The sequence below is a fragment of the Glossina fuscipes genome, unplaced genomic scaffold (assembly GCF_014805625.2).
Source record: "Glossina fuscipes isolate IAEA_lab_2018 unplaced genomic scaffold, Yale_Gfus_2 1, whole genome shotgun sequence".
In the NCBI taxonomy this organism is placed as follows: domain Eukaryota; kingdom Metazoa; phylum Arthropoda; class Insecta; order Diptera; family Glossinidae; genus Glossina; species Glossina fuscipes.
The window spans coordinates 2872197-2894825 of NW_023998415.1; the positions used below are offsets into that span (position 1 = coordinate 2872197).

Genomic DNA, 22629 nt, shown 5'->3' on the forward strand with positions numbered 1-22629 from the left:
TGTTATTATAGTTAATAAATGTGAGAACGGGCACCGGATGATCGACGAAAGCACTATAACTTCAATTGGGGATTCAACATTTGTATATAACGTATTCAAATGCTGATAAAGTAAATTCTGTTGGATTTTGATTGAATGAGATATTTATTTCTTTAATGTTCTTATTTGAATTTATTAAGATTTCCGTTTGAAACACCATTCGATTGTTAGAGAGTATAGTCTTCATCCTAAATAAAATATTTTCATCTTTTATCTAAATTGATATCAAAAGATTTTAATCTTAGTCTGTGCTGTTTGTTCTTCATTTGCGTGCGATATGTACATATATATATAGATACACATATACATATATATATATATATATATATATTTCTATTATTTCTTTTTTATTACATATATAAAACGTTTATGATTGTTGATTAAATTAATAATTGTTATTATGCCCTCACATAACATAACATTTCTAGCGAGGAAAAAAAGAAATGAATCAAAGCAGAGACTTTCCTCCTCTGTCAAGTTCATAAAGGTATACATTGAAGACCACATAGCATGACACGTACAAGCAATGATTTATATTTCTAACTTGCCTTTTTCATAATCATCATCAAAAGCAGCCATAGTAGGTTTGACTACTCGTTTGCTATTCTAACGACGTAACGTGGAGCTCTATGTCAGTCACATATTTATCTATTCTTATCGGAAGCTATTGTATCAATTTATGTCGGCTTGTATGAAATGTTTATACGTTTTTTACAACATTCTCACGTCACTTGAGTCACTAACCATACAGGTTTCTGTGATAACACCCAATTGTGCCGACACTGTGCTTAGACGTCGAAAATTGCAACTTTGTATGAATTGTATACGATTTGTTTTTCGATCTAAAACTCGTAGAATGTTGGCCAATTTTACACGGATGCAACATTAGTGCAATCATCGCGTATGCAAAAGCTCACGTTTTCAAAATATCACGTGTCTAGTTATGCTAGGAATTGTACGCTAAGAATTCCTACTTTTGCTATTTCTACGTCTGCTCTCAACTATGAATACTGTCCTAGAGAATGCACGACGCATTAAGTACAGCTTAAAAGCACTTGACTTTGAACTCCCGGTCAATATCGTCATCTTGAAAAGGAAAATATGCCAAGAGTTATAGGCCCTTCAAAAGTAAAAGAATGTTTGCATTCGTTGTTAAAGACTGGATACGCTACAGTTGCTACCGATTTCTTCTATGCATTTCGTGTATGCAGTGAAAATTCTACAAAATCCATTTATATGTATATATACATTGGTGATCAGCTTTGACCTTCTTTAAAATCTTTATTGATCATCGCAAAACCCGAGCCTACACTACTTCTAAGGATGGCGGAGTGTATTAAGTTTGTGCGGATGTATGCAATACTCAGAAGGGCTGGAGATTCAGAATCGCTTTCCGGAGCGAGTCTATCTCCCCGTGTGTCAGTCTTGTTTTCCTATGCTCATCGCACAGACCGTAATTTTCTGGTACAACAGGACAAACACTATCGAAAATCGGATGACTTTCTCGACCATCCCACCCATCCAATGACTTTTCAACTATAGTGTAATATAGGTTTGTGTCCCATACTTTCACAGGCATCAAAATTCCATCGAACTCAAACCAATTTCTATACATTCACCTCAGTCCACAAATATGGAAAATTTCCTGTAAAAAGTTCAAACCGACAGTCAGAAAAGAAAAATTCACTGTTCAAATTAAATCAATCGAAAGTATATATACGTATATATACACGTTATAGGATGATATTTGGATACGTGTTTTTGTGCTTCTCGAGCAATTAATACATCTACGATCTATAAAAAAAAAAAAAAAGAGAAGACCACTCACATCAAAGAATTTAAGTTTATTATATTATGAGAGGAGCACTTTAATGGAAGTCCGGACCCTATTCGCACTATTTCTGTTATACAAAAAAAAGTCTTTTTTATAAAAAAAAAGAAATGAGAGCGTAGTGATTAAAAAAAAAACAACTGCTTTTCGTAGTTTCCGAAAACAAATTATTTTCCTTCGTAATCTCCAAAATGCGAAGAATGCATTAAAACAATAGCACACTTGGTTTTAATTAAGGGAAAGAAATTGCTGACCGATCTATTAGTCATGGCAACTTATAACAAATATATGAAAAAAAAAAAAAACACACCCACACACACATACACACACAAACATCTGTTAACAAATTGAAAGTTTTCGAAAGAAAATCTAAAAATACGAAGAATGTATTAGAACAGAAGTACCTTCGACTTTAGTTAACAAAAATTAAAGAAAACATTTGCACATTTTGATGGAGATTTTTGATTTTTTTGGCTACTAAATTTTTCTAGAAATCTCTTATCCAAATCTATCGATTTCAATTGATCCGTTTCAATTGAAATCGCCTAAATTCATTCAACAATTGTTTTAAAAGACGGAGCCTGAAAGCACCCTACATTTTTATAACATAACAAAAAAGTCTTTGAAAAAAATAAATGAATAAAAAACAAGAGAACTGTATACACTAGAGTACAGTCTCTACCAGCGAAGCTCCCACCCTCCACCGTCCACCTTATCCTAGATAGATAGGCTAGAATAAACAAGTTTTTATTGTTGCATTTTATGTGTGTATGTATGTATGTATGTATGTATGTATGTATGTATGTATATATATATATATATATATATATATATATATATATATGTGTGTGTGTGTGTGTGTGTGTGTGTGTGTGTGTGTGTGTGTGTGTAGGTGTTCTTTACTTGCGAAAATAAAGATCGGAGTGCAGCCGTGTCTTTAACAGATTCGATCCATTTTCTGTATCTAATGTCTTGCCAAGTTTGCAGAAGCACCTATCTTCACTTTTCCCATAAGAGGAGAAGAATGAAGGCACAGGAGGGCGAACGAATCGAGGCACATCGATAAAAACCAATACAAAATTTGATATTGATCAAGGTCGTGTTTATATGTGTAGCAAACGTTTTGCTAAAACGTATCCACTTCCATGCGGCGGTGGTAAGTACAAAAAAATAAAAGACACTCTTTCCTGCACATTGAGCTAAACGTAATTAATAATGTAATAAAGCATTTTACCATTTCCCTTGCTTGAAGGAGGAAACATCAATTTTTCTACCTACTCAAGGTCGACAATTGGCTTGACTTAAACCTTGCACACATACAAGCATAATATAAAGTGGAAAATTTCATTTCAATTCCTTTCTAAAAGCATTAGAGTCGTGTACGAGTGATCTCTAGAAAAAGTCGAGTTCGATCCTCAATCATTTATCAAAAAAATTATATCCAAAGTTAAAGCACGTAAGGCACAGTCTATCACCACTAGTATTTTTATGTGTAAAATTACAGTTACATTATTCATTTTAAATTTGATTCATTTCGTCATCGCTTTGAGGAAAAATTTCTCTCGCTTAAGTAAAAGAAAGTTTATTAGGAGTTAATTGATTTTACTTGATTTGCATTGTATGTCGCATATAAGAAGGAAATGTTCGTTAGTTCGTTATTTTATCAAAAGCAATCTTAAATTTCGTGTACAAAGTGCTTAAAAGTAAACGCGACACTAATGTTTGCATTAAACGCGTCATTAAATGCGACACAAAGGCTTTGTTCGTTATACCTCAGAGTATGTGCTAAGGAATACAATAAGCAATTAAATGGACAATCAGGGTTCGCATATCACATACAAAAAAAAAATACATATTTTATTAAGTTTAAGGCCTTGTAAGGCATTAATAGGCACACATATACATATACACAGCCAGAAACATATGCATAGACGATTTCATACAATAACTTTGAGGATGTGTATGTGTGTAAACGTTTTAACTATGCAGCATGTGAGCGTGTATGGAATACGAAATTAAGTGGCGCCACACGCAAGCGTTAAGTATCGAACGTGTCCATATAGCAGGATAAAGGTTTAAATTAAATAAGTCTCTCTCTCTCTCTCTCTCCTTTATTATTTTTTACATTTTATTTTTTTTTTTTGAGCTCATTGCCGATGATAAACTCGCGTTATGAAAAATGCAATTTTTTTTGTTAAAAGCAATTTTTCGTTTTTTAATTCATTTAAAAAAAAATTCTTTTTTTTTTTTTGAGACTTGAATATAATGTTAAAAAAAAAATAATAGTACTTTTTAAGATTTGTTGTTTTTTTTTTTTTGCGGTAATTGATAAAACTATATATATTTACACTTAATACGGTTAATGTAATAAATCACAATATAAGTATAGACGAAAAAAAAAACCGTTATATATCACTACGTTTACTACACGCGAACCGTTAACGCCAACTTATGATTTTCGATTAACAATTAAACACGTTAACCAAAGTTTTTCTACTAACAACATGCACAATTAACAAAAAAAAAAAATAAAAAAAATAAAAACACACGCACACACACATACGTACACTAAAAAGAGTAATACACGCACGCATACAGAAATCTAAGCAACACGGTAAACGGCAAATTCATAGAGTTGCCATGTCCAAGTTTCTGTTTCAAAGACGATTCCAAAAATTACAAGAAGCCACACGCGACAGTTATTATAGTGATAACTGATATAAAGACTTACACATATCAACCACAGATACAGACACACACACACACACACGTGTATATATACATATATATGTAATATATACTAGCATATATGAGCTTACCCTAGTCATAAATAAGCGTGAACGAAAAAGAAAAAAATTTATTTTGTTGATCGTAGACGAGAAGAAAGAAAAAAAAGCTAAATAAATAAAACGTTTATAAACAATTTAGAAACTGCGCGCAAAATATCGTTGATCATAACAAATTTTTGTGGACTAAGCAGATAGGTAGATAAATCGATAGATAAACAGATAGACAGACCGGCAGGTAGCCGCACAAGTGAAATTTAAAGCCAAAAATCCAATACAAGTAAACAAATTTGTATAACATTCAACAATTCAGTCTTCCGTTGGTAGCTCCTTGCTTGTCTCTTGGTTTGCGCCTTGCTTTCTACACCTCTCCCTTTCTTTATCTTCCATTCCTTATTTATTTTATTTTTTTCTTTTTTTATCTAATACGTTGACTCTTTCCACGACTGAGTGATGTCTCTAAGTTATGAGTCGACAGCAGTAGCAAACAAGTTGATTATCAAAAAAAAAAAAAAAAAAAAAAAAAAAAAAAATACAATATAGTAGTTATGTTAGGTGAGCAAAATTTGTATTAACTGCCACAAGTGTTGGAAAAAAGAAAAAAACTTTAAATCCCAAAGTAATAATAAACGAATAGAGAAGGAATATTTTTAATAATTTTATTTCAAGCGTGAATAAAAGCAACCTTTCATAATCCCCCCGCGCCCTGAATGGAACAGAAGAAGTATATAATAATAATTATAATGATAATAAATTCTTAGGAAAACTTGGTGTCAAAACTAATTGTTATTATTTCCTCCCTAAAGACCTATTTAAGTCGAGTTAGCCAACTTTTGAAAGGAAATTTTCTACTTTTCCATTGTATGGCAATAAAGTTTGTTAACGATATTTAATGTTAGTCCACTTTCACTACAGTAAGGCATTCAGTCGACCATTCCTGACGATTACAAAAAAGATCGGACATAAGCTCAACTGTTACTAAATATTTTAAATTTGGAATTTAATTAATTTTCGTCACATATTTCTCTGTTATATAGGTCTATGCCCACTTTAGTAGATTAACATCGCAGCATGATATGTATATGTATATATAAGGTGTTATTAATTGTCTAGAGAGAGAAAGAGAGAGATTTGAAAATTTGCCATACCTGACCTACATACACAGATCAAATACAGAGTATAGTGATCCACTTTATATGCACATATTTATTTTTTTTCTATTTTCACCTTTGCGATTTTGTAAATTCAAACGATATTATCGCGACCGAGCAGCTCGAGTTTAGTCGAAATCTGTATCGCTTTCTTTGTGCATGGAGCGAAATGCACTTTAATTAACCCAATTATCGTTAAGGCCCGATAAAACAGGGGTCAATAATTTCCGGGACGTACATAAAGATTCTCTCTCCAAACACTGGTTTTAGAAAACCCTAAAACTTCAAAGGATAAACTTACAAATTCGCTATCCTCTCGGTAATTGATTTATACAAATTGCAATAGCAGTTGTGTAAGTTTTACACCAATGGAAGGATTTACTTTCTCTCTGTTCATTTAATAGGTGTTTTACACGGAAACAAAACTATGGCTTAAACTAGTGCTGGCTAGTGAAAAGTGTTACGTCAACAACAAGTGATGGCAAACAAGTGCGATGATGCCCTCAACGCAGTAGACAATTACAAAAATCGAGAAAGTTGCGAAAGAAAACTAAAACCTTACAAATATCGGAACGCATTGTATTGACTAGTTAGATGGAGTGCTTGCTTTCTAAGTGACTGTCGCGTTTCCTTACAGGGAACTACATGGATCTTATCACAACAAGCTAATGACCACAATTGTAAAATTTAAATTGCTATCCCCCTTCAAACTATTTTACCAGACCTGATCCTAACCAGCATAACCGGTTCGCAAAATGGCGAACGAATGCTTCAGGGAAAAAGATTGGGATTATATGCTGAGATCACTAACACAAAACCTAAAGTATATTTGAATGATTTTCTGAAGTATATTGCAATCGTTACGAGAAGCGCTGGACTGACCGTGTTGCTGTTAAAAGGGTTACACCGAGTTTAAAATTTCAAAAATCCATTTTTATAACTTTTATTTACTCTTTTGGTGCAACGGGGTATTATAATATTAAGTTAATTCAGAATCGTTTTCAGTTCGTCCGTCCGTCCGTCTTATGTGCTTATGTTCACTCCATTCGTTTCAGCTTTTGATACACCGACCAATTTTCGCCCAACCACGAATGCGATTGCAAATGGTTCGCATCGAATCACCTTTTCAGCTACTTTCCATGTAGTCCTTCTTTCAAAGATTGCATTAAATTGTTGATTGTATTTATTAGCACATGTCAAGAATGTTTCAAGTAAAACCGGTAAAACCTCTAGGACCAAGAGGCCAGGAGTCTGTGAAAGGTCCCACTACCAGCAACTACAGTAGGATCAATTTTCAAAACGCACTCTTCCGACAACGTTATTTTTAAAGTTTGTTAAATAAACGAATGCCGTGTAATCCCGTTCTTCTACATAGGAAACAACGGACCTTTTCTTTCTTTTTCTTTTCCTTTGATCATAACTCATTTAATAATCGTCTTTAAACCATCCGTTCAAACTCGAGCCACACGCACTCACGAACAGAAGCCGCATAAACGTGTCGCTTTTGCAGGCTTAATAATTTATCTTAGTACTACTATTTAATGATATAAAAAACGAATTAGAGAAAATCTGCTTTCTTCTTCTTTCTTTCAAACCCCGCATAGCATGCACTCAAACTGGTATTTGTGCATTTATGCGGTCCCTATTCGCCGGACGAAACACTCAAAGAGCGAGGACGATAGAATTATAAATGGAAATGAATTTAAAAGGAATTTTCATACCCGGACCCACTACTTATTGACCGATATACTACTCATGCGGGAGTTTTGACTCCATGAATAACAACAAACAACATTCAAGTGGAATTATTTGTCGAAAATTCGAAGAATACATTGAAGCAACGGAAGTACACTTAATTTTTGTTTAAAAGTTTGCAAATTTAAAAGCTTTTGGCAGCTAAGAGTTTTTGCAAAAATTTTTTTCATTTCAGTTCACGTCTGTATCAATCTCGGCTCCCAAACAAACCTTGCCATGATAAACGAAAAAAATATTAAACTAAAAAAACTTTTGCTTAAAAGCAGAATCCCTATATAATATAGGTATGTGATTATCGTTAAGATTCTACTTAAAAAAATCATTATTCTATTATTTGGAAAAAAAAACAAGAGAGGGGAAAAAATTGATTATTTTATTTTCTTTTAAATCATCAACGGAATTGTTTTTAATTAACTTAAATTATTCCTACTCAATATACATACATACATATCTACATATATGGATATCTACATATGATTTTATTAATTTATAATTAGTAATAATAGAGTCATTGAATTTCGTTCTCTCTAAATATCGAAGTTCTATCCGCCGCTATAAATATTAATAAACTTACAAACACGACACCAATTACTTTAATAAACAACATAAATTAACATAGAAGCTACGTTCGCCTTAGAACGAAACATTGATATTCAACACTTAGTGCTTTTGCACTCCGCTTCGAAAGCATACGCGATATACAAAATTTCTCACTTCGTTTCCAACATCTCCGGAACGTGCATTGTCCGCAAATCCATTAAAATATTAATAGATGTATACACCTATGTACCCCTACCTCTTTTTTTCTCTATCTTTCTCTCTCTCTATGCTTGCAATGAGAAATTGCATTTTCCCAATATATTCCATATTATATTGCGCACAATTAGTTGACACCTATTGACTCCCGAGTTGAAAACGTGTTCGCGATTCATTCATCAAATAATTTGCAATTCGTAATTCATAAGAGTGGATGGATGATCAGGACGGAGCCTGATGCAAATAGTTACTCTGAACACTTGAAGCTTCATTTTTGGAAATAGACATGATCGGCCCATAATCATAGGCTCAGTTAAGCGTAAAATTGCAGCTTATCATGCACACGATAAATACGTATGCATCAACATAGACACGCATGCATACATACCCACACAATTCACAAAAAACATGCCAACCTCTATTTACAGACCAACCACTTAATCAAGTATTTAGTAATCAACTAAGTCGGTACTTAAATCAGCCTACAATTAAACACACACAAGGCCCTTCTTGATGCCCTACATCGCTTATGAGATGAAGTTATACCAAGTATGTGCGCAAGTAGGTGTTCGCCCGTCTTGTTTTCTTGTGTCCATATTTTCCTTTTGCTCAGTTAATTTTCATTTTTACACTCTACACCATTTGCGATGCAAAGGTATATTAAGTTTGAGCGAGCGTATGTAACAGATAGGAGGACTTAAGTCAATCTTTTAATAAACCGATCGATTCAGAATCACTTTCTTGATCGAATTAAGTTTGTTTGTCCGTCTGTCCATTGGGCTGCAAACAGCAATTTTTGAGATGTTTTCATAGAATTCGGTAAATGGACGTGACCCCTGCATAAATGCAAATGAATGAAAAAATTTCGGATTGGACCAATTTTTCGGCCATTTCTCATAAAACACTTTATTTTGAAAATTCATCGTATGAAGTAGTTTCACTTGTCTTCGTTCAAAACCGTGACTTATAGTTTGGTTTTCCGATTTCCTCAAAGTGAGCCATATCCGTCTGTAGCAGGTTGTCTATTGTGTTATATCATATGAAAGAAGGGACAATTTGAAAAATGAGATTTTTTTTTGTTTTATTTCAAGCTATCGCTGACATACTGCCTTACGGTATGCAATGCATGATGCGTACGATGGTATGATACGCACATGGGCCGCCCTATTGCTGTTGATCTCATAGTTAAATAGAAATATAACAGCCAGGTAGCGATTGTTAGTAAATTCAGACCGATCGGATAAAGTTCCTTTCCTTTTTTGCTTTACTTTACGTATGAAATGTGTCTATAAACTGCTGATCACGACCAATTTTATCAAAATTATTTGCGAGTACATAGCCCTGACAAATGTTTATATCAAATTCCATGGAAATACTTATGTGTTCATAAATTATTATTAAAAAAAAATGCTCGATTAATTCTGAAGCTATATGAGTTCTTTGACGTTTGCAACTTGATTCGTGAAATTCAATCGACGAGACACGAGTATAGTTTAAATTTTCTCTATCATGTATTATGGCAGCTTTATGACTACTAGCAACAGCAGAACGGACGGAGGGACGGACATGCTTAATTAAACTGACTTCAGCAGCTTGTTTACATGTTAAATGAAACTTAAACGGATTGCATCCGAGTTTTACAAACTGACTGATAAAATTAGTATACGTAACATTAACTTATTCTTTGGCGTTTGGCGTTGGAATTATAATAGTTGTTTTTAATTTTGTTTTCCTTTTATTATGTTTGACTTTTTTTTTGTTTTTGTAAATCATTAAAAATTCCACATGCATACCAAAAATACCTAATGACCCCGAAAAAAAAGGAGAAGAAGAAGAAAAAGCGTTTACATTATTGCTTTTAGGCAAAACAATCGTAAATGAAGAGATTACGCAACGCGTAGACAGCCGTTTCAATTTATAAACACTAAAATCGTACGGTTGTATTAGGAAGTTTACAGTTTCTCAATTTCCGGTTTTCGTTTTTGCATACAATGTTTGATGAAAATGACACTTTGAAATAAATAATAAAAAAAAGAAAAAAAAAAAAAAAAAAAAGAAAGAAAGAAATCTACACTTTATTGCTGCCGTCCCGTGTAGTGACTATAAACAAATTAGTTTTGTTTTATGGCGAATGATGATCGTAAGCATGACAATTATTCGATTAAAGAATAATTGAATATATTACTCAAAAGTAAATCTTGGGTTTCCTAAATAATACCCTATGTAGGGCATTTTTGTAATTCGGCTTTGTCATCTATCAAATGCACTAACACCACCACTTGTTGTATAACTTTTTAATACTTTTATATTTCGAAGGTTTTTCCTTTCTTTTTTTTTTATTCAACGCAAAAACTCTCTATTAGCTGAAAACGAAAGTAGTTACACATATGCTATAAAATCGCACAAATACCAATAAACTCTTGAAAGTATTAAAAACGACAACCAGTCTATGATAGCACGAAAGTCATCGTAGTTAAGGTAACACATCGCATATCGCACATCGCATTATCACGGCCCACACATATATAGCCAAAGAGGCTAATCAAACAAATGAAATCAATACGCAGCCATTTACAGAAGCGTCAATATGTGATTTTACTAATAATAAAGTAGAGAGGAAGAGTAAGAGTAAGAGAGAGAGAGAGAGAGAGTAAGAATGAGAGGTACATTTGTTCGTATGTCTGAATTTGTGCTTAGCTACTTACTCCACATGCCATGCTTTAACTTGATTTCAAAGTTTATTGCCAACACAAGAAAGCATTTTAAACGACAGATAACTGCTTAAGAGTATACATGTACGTTTGCGTATATGTTAAAACATTGTTACATGCGTGTAATCAAGATGATGTTGCTCTTATTCTTGTTACTGCTACACTCTATAGATCAGAAGTAGACAGATAGACGGAGGAGAGAAACGTCTCTGGAGGTTTAACTTAGATTTCTGAAGAATTGACAGCTTAATAAGACAAAGAGACAAAGGGGCATCTCATGAAAAGTCCCTAATCCCTAAACTATCATAAAATTTCTAAAATTATCTAAACATGTTCATCTCTAATTACTCAAATAGCCGTCTATCCCGCCGTCTGTTTACTTTTGTAATTCGTAAGGGGCGGACGAAGAGAGTCTGTAGATAGTTGTGGATTTCCTTGTTGAGTCTAAAAGCAGATGCAAAACTTATTTTATTTTCAACCGACTCTAAGAGAAGTTAAGCACGTAAACATAGAAGCTTTTCATGATATATACAAAGCAGATCAGAGAATCCGAGAATCAGAATGGGCTTTGAGAAGTTGACTTTGCTTTTCCATTCAACCGCAACAACTTGATCTCCCACTCATTCATCTCTTCACCAAATTTCAGTCGTAGTGTAGTAATTAAAATAAAATGGAATGTACTGTCATAATAGTTAAGATCGGGTAAAATTTAATCAGAGTAAAAGATAATCAAGGAATATTACGGATTATCATTTAATATAAAAATTTAAGCTCATTAATTATAAGTAAGCTTATAAAATAATTTAAAAAAATTAAATTTATTTTCCCTTTTTTTTACAACTTTGATATCTGTTATCTCTTGATTATTGATAACAACAACGCTCGATAACAAGTGTTATCATGACTACGAAGTTATTAGTTTCCCTTCGATAGTTATCGATTTTAATGACATTGTGCGCTGCCGTAATTCATTTAGAACAAATATCATATATAAAATATTTATTATGCTTACTTTTCGTGTAGTGGTAACCTTTTCGTTTATGGTTTATGATATATTGAGTTTGTGATTTCGTCTCTTGCCCAAGATTAGTTGACTTAAGAATTACAAACGACTTGCATGTCACTTGTCTAAAAATCTTCTTACGGATTGTTAAAGAATTGCAAAATGCGCATACTGGACTTATAACCACACTCACCAAAGAAAAAAGGAATTGAAATATTTACATGATTGTTAGGGAAATTGCAAATCGAACGCAATCGAGAGATGGTAAATGGGATATAGTCCGAGTTTAGTTTCGCATGTATGTAAGATGCATGCTTTACTTCGATGCCCGCAACTATCACAAGCTTGCAAACACTTACTTATATGCGACACATATGGAGAAAGCCCTTCAACAAATTGTTTTAATTGAACTGTTAAGAAAAACTGTCAAATACCGCTTCAAACAGCCTTTCTTGTCTCTATCGATGATAGCAATTACTAATAAACGATACGTACAACAACAAAAACAGCGAGGATATAATCAATGACTCACTCTCATTGTAAAATCAAAATTCATGGCACACGTCAGTAATTTCATTTTCGTGCATTGCATCGAACTCACTCATCCCATATCTAGGTCTATACGAAAATTTCTTAGATTAGAGCGTGGTCAATAGTTTTTCATATCGAAATTATTGACGTAGAGGATTTATTTTATCGATTGTATCAAGTTTTTCAATCAGTTAATCAGTAAACATTTTGGACAATCATTGCATTGGCCAATAAAATGTTGCATGTCGTTATTACTGGTTTTCTTCGGCTGCTGTTTGTCATCGACCTCTGGAAACCGACTTTCCGTTATTAATAAATAGAAAATCGACTATCTGCTGTCACTGACTTATGTTAGTTCCTTTTCTCTTTTTTTCCAGCAAATAAAACAAGCTGCTCGCTGCCATCACCTCATAAGAAACTCTCCTCTCAGTGTTGGTTGTTTAATCTACAAAACTAGCTGTTTAACGCAACACATACATACATATCCTTGGTTACTATATATATTTAATTAGTTTGTTCTTCGCGTCAAAGCTATTTTCAATTTAATTTACATCTCGGAAAGTACGTCGTTGATATCAAAGTTGATAACCCACTGTGCGGAACTGTGGAGGAATTTGATCAGTTTTTGAATATCAGTAGCAATCAATGCTTAGGATTTACCTTCTCAATGAGTCGTTTAGTCGTGCACAAGCGTAAGTTTGAATCAAAATTTCTACTAACTGCATTTATAGGAAAGCTTTCAATATCAACACTCAAACTTTTTAAATTTATAAATATAGATAAGTGAAAAATTTTATCTATTTATTGCAAAAATTTGTTATAAACAATTGTAAGCAGTTATCTCCAAATAATAACTAATTGAACTAAATACTTGTTTAATATTAGTTTGGGGAAAAAGAAATCCATTATTTTTATATGAACTTCAGGACTTTATTTAACATGCTTCGGATTGTCCGATTTGGGTCAAATATGCACCGTTCTGTTGTATGATTTGTTGCCATTTTAAAGGTAACTTCAAAATGCCTCTCTCAAAGAAGTCCTGGTCTCTATTTGCAAAAAACTCTAGTAGTCGATTTTCACAATTCTCCCTAGATTCCAATTTTTTATCATTAAAGAAATTTTGCAATGCAAGAAAAAAATAATAATCGCTTGGTGCCAAGTCCGGACTGTATGGCGGATGCATTAAAACTTCCCAACTAAACTCCCGAGGTTTCCGGCGAGTCACTGTAGATGTGTGTGGCCTAGCGTTGTCCTGGTGGAACACGACACCTCTCCTGTTGGCCAATTCTGGCCGTTTCTGGTCAATCGCTATCTTCAAACGGTCCAGTTGTTGACAGTATACATCAGAATTTAGCGTTTGGCCATATGGAAGCAACTCATAATAAATAATCCCCTTCCAGTCCCACCAAATGCATAGCAAAACATTCCTGGCCGTTTGAGGTGCTTCACCGCTCTTTGACCACGATTGTTTTCGCACAGGGTTATCGTATGTAATCCATTTCTCATCTCCAGTCACCATCCGTTTAAGAAATGGGTCTATCTCATTCCGTTTGGCCAAGGCTTCGCAGATGGAAATTCGATCCATCATGTTTTTTTCTGTTAATTGGTGTGGCACCCAAACATCGAGCTTCTTTTCGAATCCAGCTTTGTGTAAATGGTTTAAAACTGTTTTATGGTCGACTTTTAGCTCCAGGGCGATGTTACGACTGCTAACATGCCGGTCAACTTCGATCATTTCTCAGATTTTATCGACATTTTCGACGACCGGCCTACCAGTGCGAGGTGCATCTTTAACATCAAAAATTCCTGAACGGAATCTACGAAACCAAAACTGCACATAATTGGCTGTTACAGTATCGGAACCATAAACACTATTCACAATTTTAGCAGCCTGGCTTGCATTTTCGCTGTAACTCACAACTGAATGCACCAAGCAAAAAACAGCAAAAGAATTTTTTTTACTGCGAAATGTACAGTATGTAAATGTACAGTATCGGAAATTGTTTAATCGATACTTTACGAGAAATCTGTCAGTGCAGCCATCTACCGAAAAAATAATGGATTTCTTTTTCCCCAAACTAATATTTTCAACTGCGATGGAAATTTGAAAAGTGTTCCATATACATTAATCGTAAATATTTAAAAATTTTTTTCAAGTCTTTCTTCAATCTTCAAATAATGCCTCGTAAGTTCGGTTAGGCATTTTGTGAATTAAAATTCTTGTTAAGTGTATAATATATACAAGTTATTTAAACGGAAGACACTAATTTAGCTTAGTCTACAAAGCCAATCACAAGTGAATTACAGTCATTCATAGTCCGCAATATAAAAATTTGTAGAGATATGTGTACAGATATGCAAAAGAAAAACTAAATTATAAGAAGAAAAAAAAAAAAAAGAAGAAATTGTTGTGCTAAATAAAATACTTTAAGGAATATCTAGTAATTGTTAAAACAAATGTAACATTCGTTAAGTGTACGAGCCGCAGTGTATTAATTTGAAATATTTACAACACCCTCTAGTTTTCAGAAATACTAAGCTTTGCCATATTTGCAATGAGAATGAACTTTGTTATAAAAGCTTTTGCTTTATCAACTAGATACGATATGAGTAATAGACGTTCAAACTCTCCATAAAAGCTCCTATAATTCATCTTTTGCCTCTTCGATATAGGAAAAGGAAAGAGAAGCGTAAACAAAAACATTCACGAATTGAAGGTCACGTTAAGGAAAAATCAATAAAGACCGTATGTGCAATTTTACTAACTAACAATGAAAACTAATCCCAAATTTAACGAACAATGCAAAGTAAATGCTAATTAATCGTCTATATTACTATAGAGGTGTGAGAGACAACCCCCAAATATGTTATCGCGCATTATAATAGTAATTTTTCAATGTCAATACTATTACTCTTGATCTACTTGCAAATCCAAGTATTCTCGGTTATCCCTGCTTGTGCATTTGTTTTGTCCTTAAAATTGCGAGACTTAATCTAAAATTCTAAAACTTAATAAAAACAAATAAGAAAATGATATCCGATCACGACCGAATCTTTCATTCCCCTTCACCGTTAACCTAAAAAGCGAAAAAGAAGTTCGAGAACTAAAATATTGGATCGCCGAGGTTGATTTTTTTTGTTATTTTTAAAATAAAAATTTTTCTCGCATAGGCGCGTCGGCGTGTCTTTTGAAAAGTTGAAGTCACTTTCAAACTCTTTTGCAAATTTGTAGACGACATCTTCATTTTTTATGAACGGGATATTGGACTAACGCGTTCTAAGGTGCATTCAAAATTTGAAATTTTCCAAAAATTATATACGTACTTTTAGAAGTGTTTGAAGATTGTTCCTACGCGTTATAAAAGTGTTGGGAAAAAAATCAACCTTCAATACACTGTAACATTATGCTGGGGCGCGGTCAATTTTTTCCACTTTTGTACAAATGCTGTACATCGGCCATAGAATAAGCGTTCAAATTTGTGTACTTTTATTTGCTATAGTTTATGAGCAATCAGTCAAAAAACCAATTTTTCAATTCGTTTTGAAACACATAGCTGCTCTTATCTAACGTGGTGCTCTGCGTGTCCTTCGAACGATTTGGCTTATTTTCAATACAAAACTGCGTGCAAGAACTTCTAATGTTTCTGCTAGATTTGAAGTCGATAGCTTCGTTTTTGTGGCCAGGAAACACACAGACATTACACGAGCAGACAGACGGACATGCTTAAATCAATTTAGAATTTGATGCTGATCAACAATATGAATGCGTTGTGTGGCCTCTGATCTGACAATACGGACATAATTGCATAGAGAAAGTTCGAAAGTATGCGTGTATTCTGTCAACAACTACAGCCAAGAATTTGCAGGAATACTGAAAGAAAAAAGGCAAAAATTGCAGCAGACATCGAGAATTTATTGTAAATGTTTACTGTAAATGCGCAATAAAGGTATGGAGAAGCGGTTTCTATCGAGATTTTGCCAGCAATTGCACCTTTAACAAAGTCACATGACCGATTATTTGCGGGAGTGATATTACGTTTTTAATTTTATTTACGAATAAAAGTGCGTTCATGCGCTCTCCTCCTCAGTGAAGACTTACCCTAGGAAGCCCATAAAGACAGAAATGACGGTAGCAGTAACAAGGTATGATTAATGCACGATGATTTCGATGGGAAAGCATACACCAATGCAATATATTATATGTGTATAACTTTAAAGATGTAGTTGCGCGAAGTTTAGTATGCAAGGGAAAGTAAAGGTAAAAAAAGATTTAAAAAAAAATAATAATAATAATGAGGAAAAATAGAATTTCTTTGCTCGACAATTACAACATTGCGATAACATTTGTTTTCGTTTATATAAGTGGATTCTGGACGAACTCGAACGGCTTTCAGTTTTAGTCATCGCGGAATTATTCGAGTCCTATTTTGATGGACAGAAACCGAAGGGGACAGTTCGTCTTGCTTAATCAAAATCTAGTTTTCACTCTGTCCAAATGAACTCATTTGTGTGAAGTTTGGTAATTGCTAAAATTGAAGAAGAAGACGAAGAAAAAACCTTCGAAGCCTATCGATTCTATTCCACCAAGTCGATAACAAGTGAGTTTACGACAATGAAAACTCTTTTCGAATTTTTGGAAATCTACGGACACATATTTATTAAATCAGTGCCACCGTGAGTAGCCGGGAGCACAGGTTGTAGTATGCAATCTCGCTATTTCGCTCTTTCATTTTTAGCTTCATGTTATGTAATTGAAATCGAAGAAAGAAGATTCAATTGAAAATTTATAAAGTGTTGGCGTAATGCATAGCTAGTCGTCGCCACACACCCCTACTCGCAAACACACTGTTTACATACGCTTAAGATCAATGCACGAAATGTTATTTACTTTTGCATTTTTTTTCTCCTTTTTTTTTTTGTTGCTTTCTCATTGCATTCTCTTCGACAAAAATTTAATTCTAGAAATTCCCGCCATAACAGCATAGGAACGAAACAATTGGATTTAACATGTAAATAGAAAAAAAAAGGAAAAAAAATCTCATTCAATTGATTTGGTCGACTGCTTAAGTTAGGGCAGAAGATACGAGGGGCCGCTGATTGACCAACATCAATACGTGGATACATCAACTAACCCATCATTTATTTGAAAAACTAAATATTGTCTACAACAATCACGCAGGCAGGCAGGCAGGCAAACTAACAAACGCATGTAATTACTAGACCTACGTACATATACCTATGAATACCCGATATATATAAATTTTGATGACGTAAATGTGGAGCTTTATCTAGTTGCTCTGTTCTGTTCTGTTCTGCTCTGCTCTGCGAGGTTCTTATGTCTGTAGCGCATATATGTGAACATAAGCTGTAAATTGTACATCCAACAAACTGGGTAGACACATACATATGCATATAGATATGTGTACGCGTGAAACAAATGAAAATACATTTTTTGTTTCTGTTGTTTAATAAAATTCAATTGAATAATTAACAATAATCACAATAAACAATATTTGTAGACTCAGCACATTCATGTGCATATGAAAAAAATGCATTTTCCATTCAATTGTGGCTTTTACAGCTCAACCTTTTACATTCGTATGATGCATGTCTGACTGACTATACGGACCGAGAACCACATTCAAAAAAAGGAATTCGTCAAATCACTTCCCGCTTTTTTATTACATTCATGATCATCCCACTCCCGGCTCCCCGCTTCCCACCCCCTCTTCCTCACTCCGCAATTCTTATTTATTTACTTCGAACAGTGGTGTGAATTTCTTCTTTCTTTTTTTTTTTTTGCATATATAGTATCCTCAGCCAGCCGCTCCTATCTATATTTAGATATATATACCCGCGGTACGCAGCGTATATACATGCATGATAAGCAACATTCTAATGTAAACACAATAAGAGAATTGAAATAGAAACGCAGCCATATTGAAATGATAAAAATCTGGATAACATCCCTGAAGACTTTTTCTCACCAAACTGGCAATAAGTCAGACGTTCGAACAATCTTTCGCATCAAAATGTCATAAGTTCGAAAGAAGGGAATTTACTTGCTTTCAATATCTTTAAAATTAAAAACTTTAATATTCCAACTGCATCTTCAAATCGATGTATGCTTTTATTCATAAAAGAGGTCTGATGTCAACTCCAAGCGAAAAGCAATGAAATGAATAAAGTTACCGTTTGAGATCTTTCTGAGAGCTTCGTAACACTTATATGCTTCAAATCAGCTGAAATGCTTATATGTCTCTTTACCTTATAGTCATCGCCGGCACGCGTCAAGACAAGTTTATCCTTCCCAAGTCAATAAGCAACACGTAGATCTCTCCATTGGAATAGAAAACATAACTTTTTGAAAACTGAAAAAGTTAAAAAAGTTTGGGGTTCACTCGTCTCCGTATTCATGATTTATTCCGTCTGCTTACCAGCCCCCCATGACTATTAAAAATGAAAGCGTACAGCAAACGGATTGCAAAGTAATTGTTTTAAGGAATATATTTGGCCAACACAAAAGTCTACTATATCTCCGGCAGGGACTTCTCCGGGGAGAAATAATTTAGGGTTTCATCCCTGATTGAGAACGATCTCGAACAGATAGACTTCTTCTTGTAAAGACATTAATTAATAACTCTTGTGCATTCTATCAAATCGAATGATTGAGTGAATATTCCTTTCATAAGTAAGTGCGCACAACAATTTAAATTTAATTTACAAATACCATGGGATCCAGGTGTTTAGTGTCCCTGCGATTCGATTTCATTTTCATAACCAATGGAACTTTTTCACATATAATAGAAGATAAGATTGACGCGAATTTCAAATCCGTTCAGGAAAAGGAAAACCAAATTAAATCTAATTAAGACGTTAAAGTAATGATACCATTACAGACGACTCCTTCGCGATATAGTCGTGACCAGTATTTTACATTAAGCTTATCACGATAATTGTAATTTAATCAGCCCTATCATCATATGGTTTCCATAATGCGATTGTTGCCGGATCCACTCTTCACATCACTAATAAATAAAGCCTGTCAATCTTTACACGTCTATCTCGAAATCTATAAGTCTGGCAACACTTGCTCTTAAGTAAAGCGCTGTAGCTGACTGTATATGTAAATTAAGGTATCGCGAGTGGAGAAATACAGGCTGGCTACACATACATATTTATTTTTTCCTCGAAAAAGGGGAAGGGCAACTCTTTGCACCTTACAGTTAGCACGACTTTGGCAACGTGCGAAGATTAAACTACGAGCCTAATATTTAACTTAACTCAAGTAAGCTTCTACGTCCCAAAAGGCGACGGCGACCTAATTTTCTTAGTCCGATTACTATGACTTTCGAACTAATTAAGATCTAAAACGATGTGATAATAAAAATGAATTTCACTAACCTTTATACCGGACACGTGGCTGTCCTTTCAAGCACAAGTGATATAAACAGATTTTATTAATCTATATACCGGACGAAATTATCTCATTGTTGATTTATTATTTCATCTCTAGCAATCAGCCATTGTTTAGTGTGGTTGTGCTACGTTTTTTGCTTTCAGTCAGTAAAACCAGGTAAACTGATACAGCCAGACCAGAACAATAGCTGAAATTGCTTGCCATTAATTTACTTTGCTTTTGAAAAAAAATTCTCAAAGTAAACGAACGCTTAGCTAGAAAAAAAACCCAGACTCGTCTGGCGAGGCATTCTTGGAAAATGACTGATATACATTGCGGCCGACTCATATATTTAAGAAGATAACTCGTAGATTCCCCACTTGTATGCATTCATTATGCAAACAATTTTAATTAATTACGTCTGATATACAATAAAGGTGAAGAAGAAGCAGAAATATAATATATTAAGAGAAAGGAAATTGCACAAAACGACACTTGTCACTACATTATACAAAAATTTATAGATGTTGCAACAGTTGGCAAGGCCAAGATGCCGGCACATTTTCAAACAAAATGAAAGCAAAGGATATATGCGACTCTTTCAACACCCACCCATTCGATCTATACGAGAGAGCGATGAATCAATTTTACCCTTTCACATATATGCTTCCCTGGCTTTATTTCTTTATCCATTGCATTGCATTATGTCCCTACGCTTATAAGCAATAAAGAAATATATCGAAAAGTTCCTATAGTATTGGGTCCAAGCATGAAATTCTTGGAATCACTATTAAAAGTTCCGTTGGCCAAAAATTAATTCCTTTAATCTAAGTTCTTAGAAACACTAGAGCTCGAGAGTTCAATTCAATGAACCGACAGAGATTAAATCTACTCCAAATATTTCACACGTTTGTTAAAAGGTCTCTACTGCCAAACTTACTATACTCCGCAGGTTTCTTATTATTTTCAAAAAGAAGCACAAAAAAAAAAGAAAGAAGAATCACTTAATTGCATTTTTTATGAGCCATAAAATACTGTACAACGGATTTTTTCTCACATATCAAAAAAAACCGGTTTGCGAAAATTCATACAAAAAAGCCGGTAACTGGCTTGTAAAATGCAAAGAGAAGCAATATATAAAACCAACCATATAAAATTGAGGGAATAGCGTTCATACGCACACGCACACACACACACACACACGCACACATATCACCAATTCTCGAAAGTAAAGCATATATAAACTTAAAAAAAGAAAAAAATTGCTTTGAAAAATCTTCTAAAAGATTTCCTTCTCAATTAGAAAAATTTCCATAAAATTTTGCATTTTCTTCTTTTTCACACAATTAAGAATTTCAACTCTATTTTCATGTGTTTCTTCTTTTATTTTTCTTTTTAAAATATTTATCACAACGATATTTGATTGAAATTTTTTGCCTTCTTGTACAAATTTCATATAATCCATATAAAATAAGAAAGCAAAAAAAAAAAAGATTTTTTCAGCTCACCTTTTTCTTCTGAGAACTGTTTTGCAACCGTAAAATTCAACGTTCAAAGTTACAATGATCTTAATGTTTGCTTGAAATTTCTGCAACACTTTGCTTTGCTTTTTCAAAGTTCCCAATCGCACTCATACACCTACAGATTCATATATTTATATTTACTGATGTATATAACATGCATTTACTCAGCCACTCATTTATACTAAATAAAATACAAAACACATTCGCAATGAAACCTCAACAGGCTAACGATAAAAAAAAAAAAAAAGCGAACGAAAAAACAACTAAAAGTGTATATACGTTCTCACAGGCACATTGCTTTTATCCAAGTGTGCGTGCGCGTTATGCTTCCATATATACGTAAAGAGTTAAAAATTAACCAACATATACATTTATACATCAATAATAATGTGCTTCAGGAATACGAGCAAAACGCAAAGAGAGAAAAAAGCACAAAATTGCGAGAAAGAAACAGTGAATTTTGTTTTTCATTTTTGTTTATAGGAAAAGACATTATAGGAAATATCATGTGGTTTAGAAATGTAAAAATTTATTTAATTTTTAGTCGCTTTTATATCTCACTAATATATAAAATTGTCTTTTATATATTATATATAAATACATATGTATATAAATTGTTATATATTTAACAAGATACATTTGTGTTAAATGAGAAAATGACTTTTAAATGGTTCCCATTTTGTCACTAAGTCTTACAACAAAAAAAAGAAAAAAATGAAAAAATTCTCTTATGCATAATCTCTGTTTACCATTGCTAACGTAACCTCTTCTTCAAATCGAAATAGGCATAGACATATATGAACCATTATAAATCAATTAATTAATATTTGGGATAATGTAGCGATTAACATTTAAGTATAATATTTCAAAAAGTATATATGATTTTACGCACAAGCCCTTATTGCATCTACTGCAAATTTCTTATACTAATTAAAAAACCGAACAAAGAAACATAAGAGAATGCGAAGAGGAAAAGAAAGAGAGGTACAACTTTAGAAAAGAAGAAGTGCTGACCTCACCAAACAGGAATATATTTTCAACATTTTGCTGATTGTCTCTGTCGAAAAATGCAAAAAGTTGCGCGTCTATAAACTGAGAAAATCGAAATCGAAATCGACTCAATTGAATTCATCAGTTCGTAAAA

At 33.6% G+C, this 22629-nt stretch overlaps 1 protein-coding gene across 3 annotated transcripts in view; it reads right to left on the reverse strand.

Moving 5' to 3' along the window:
- Positions 1-22629, reverse strand: part of LOC119631417 (arginine kinase) — a 74183-nt gene that overhangs the window by 21749 nt on the left and 29805 nt on the right. The window contains exon 1 of one of the 3 annotated variants that reach the window (XM_038023596.1): positions 21471-21554. The exons of the other annotated variants lie outside the window; for them this stretch is intronic. The gene's annotated coding sequence lies outside the window, so the exon portion shown is untranslated. Of the gene's footprint in view, positions 1-21470; positions 21555-22629 lie in introns of those variants that run through there. 3 annotated transcript variants of the gene reach the window in all.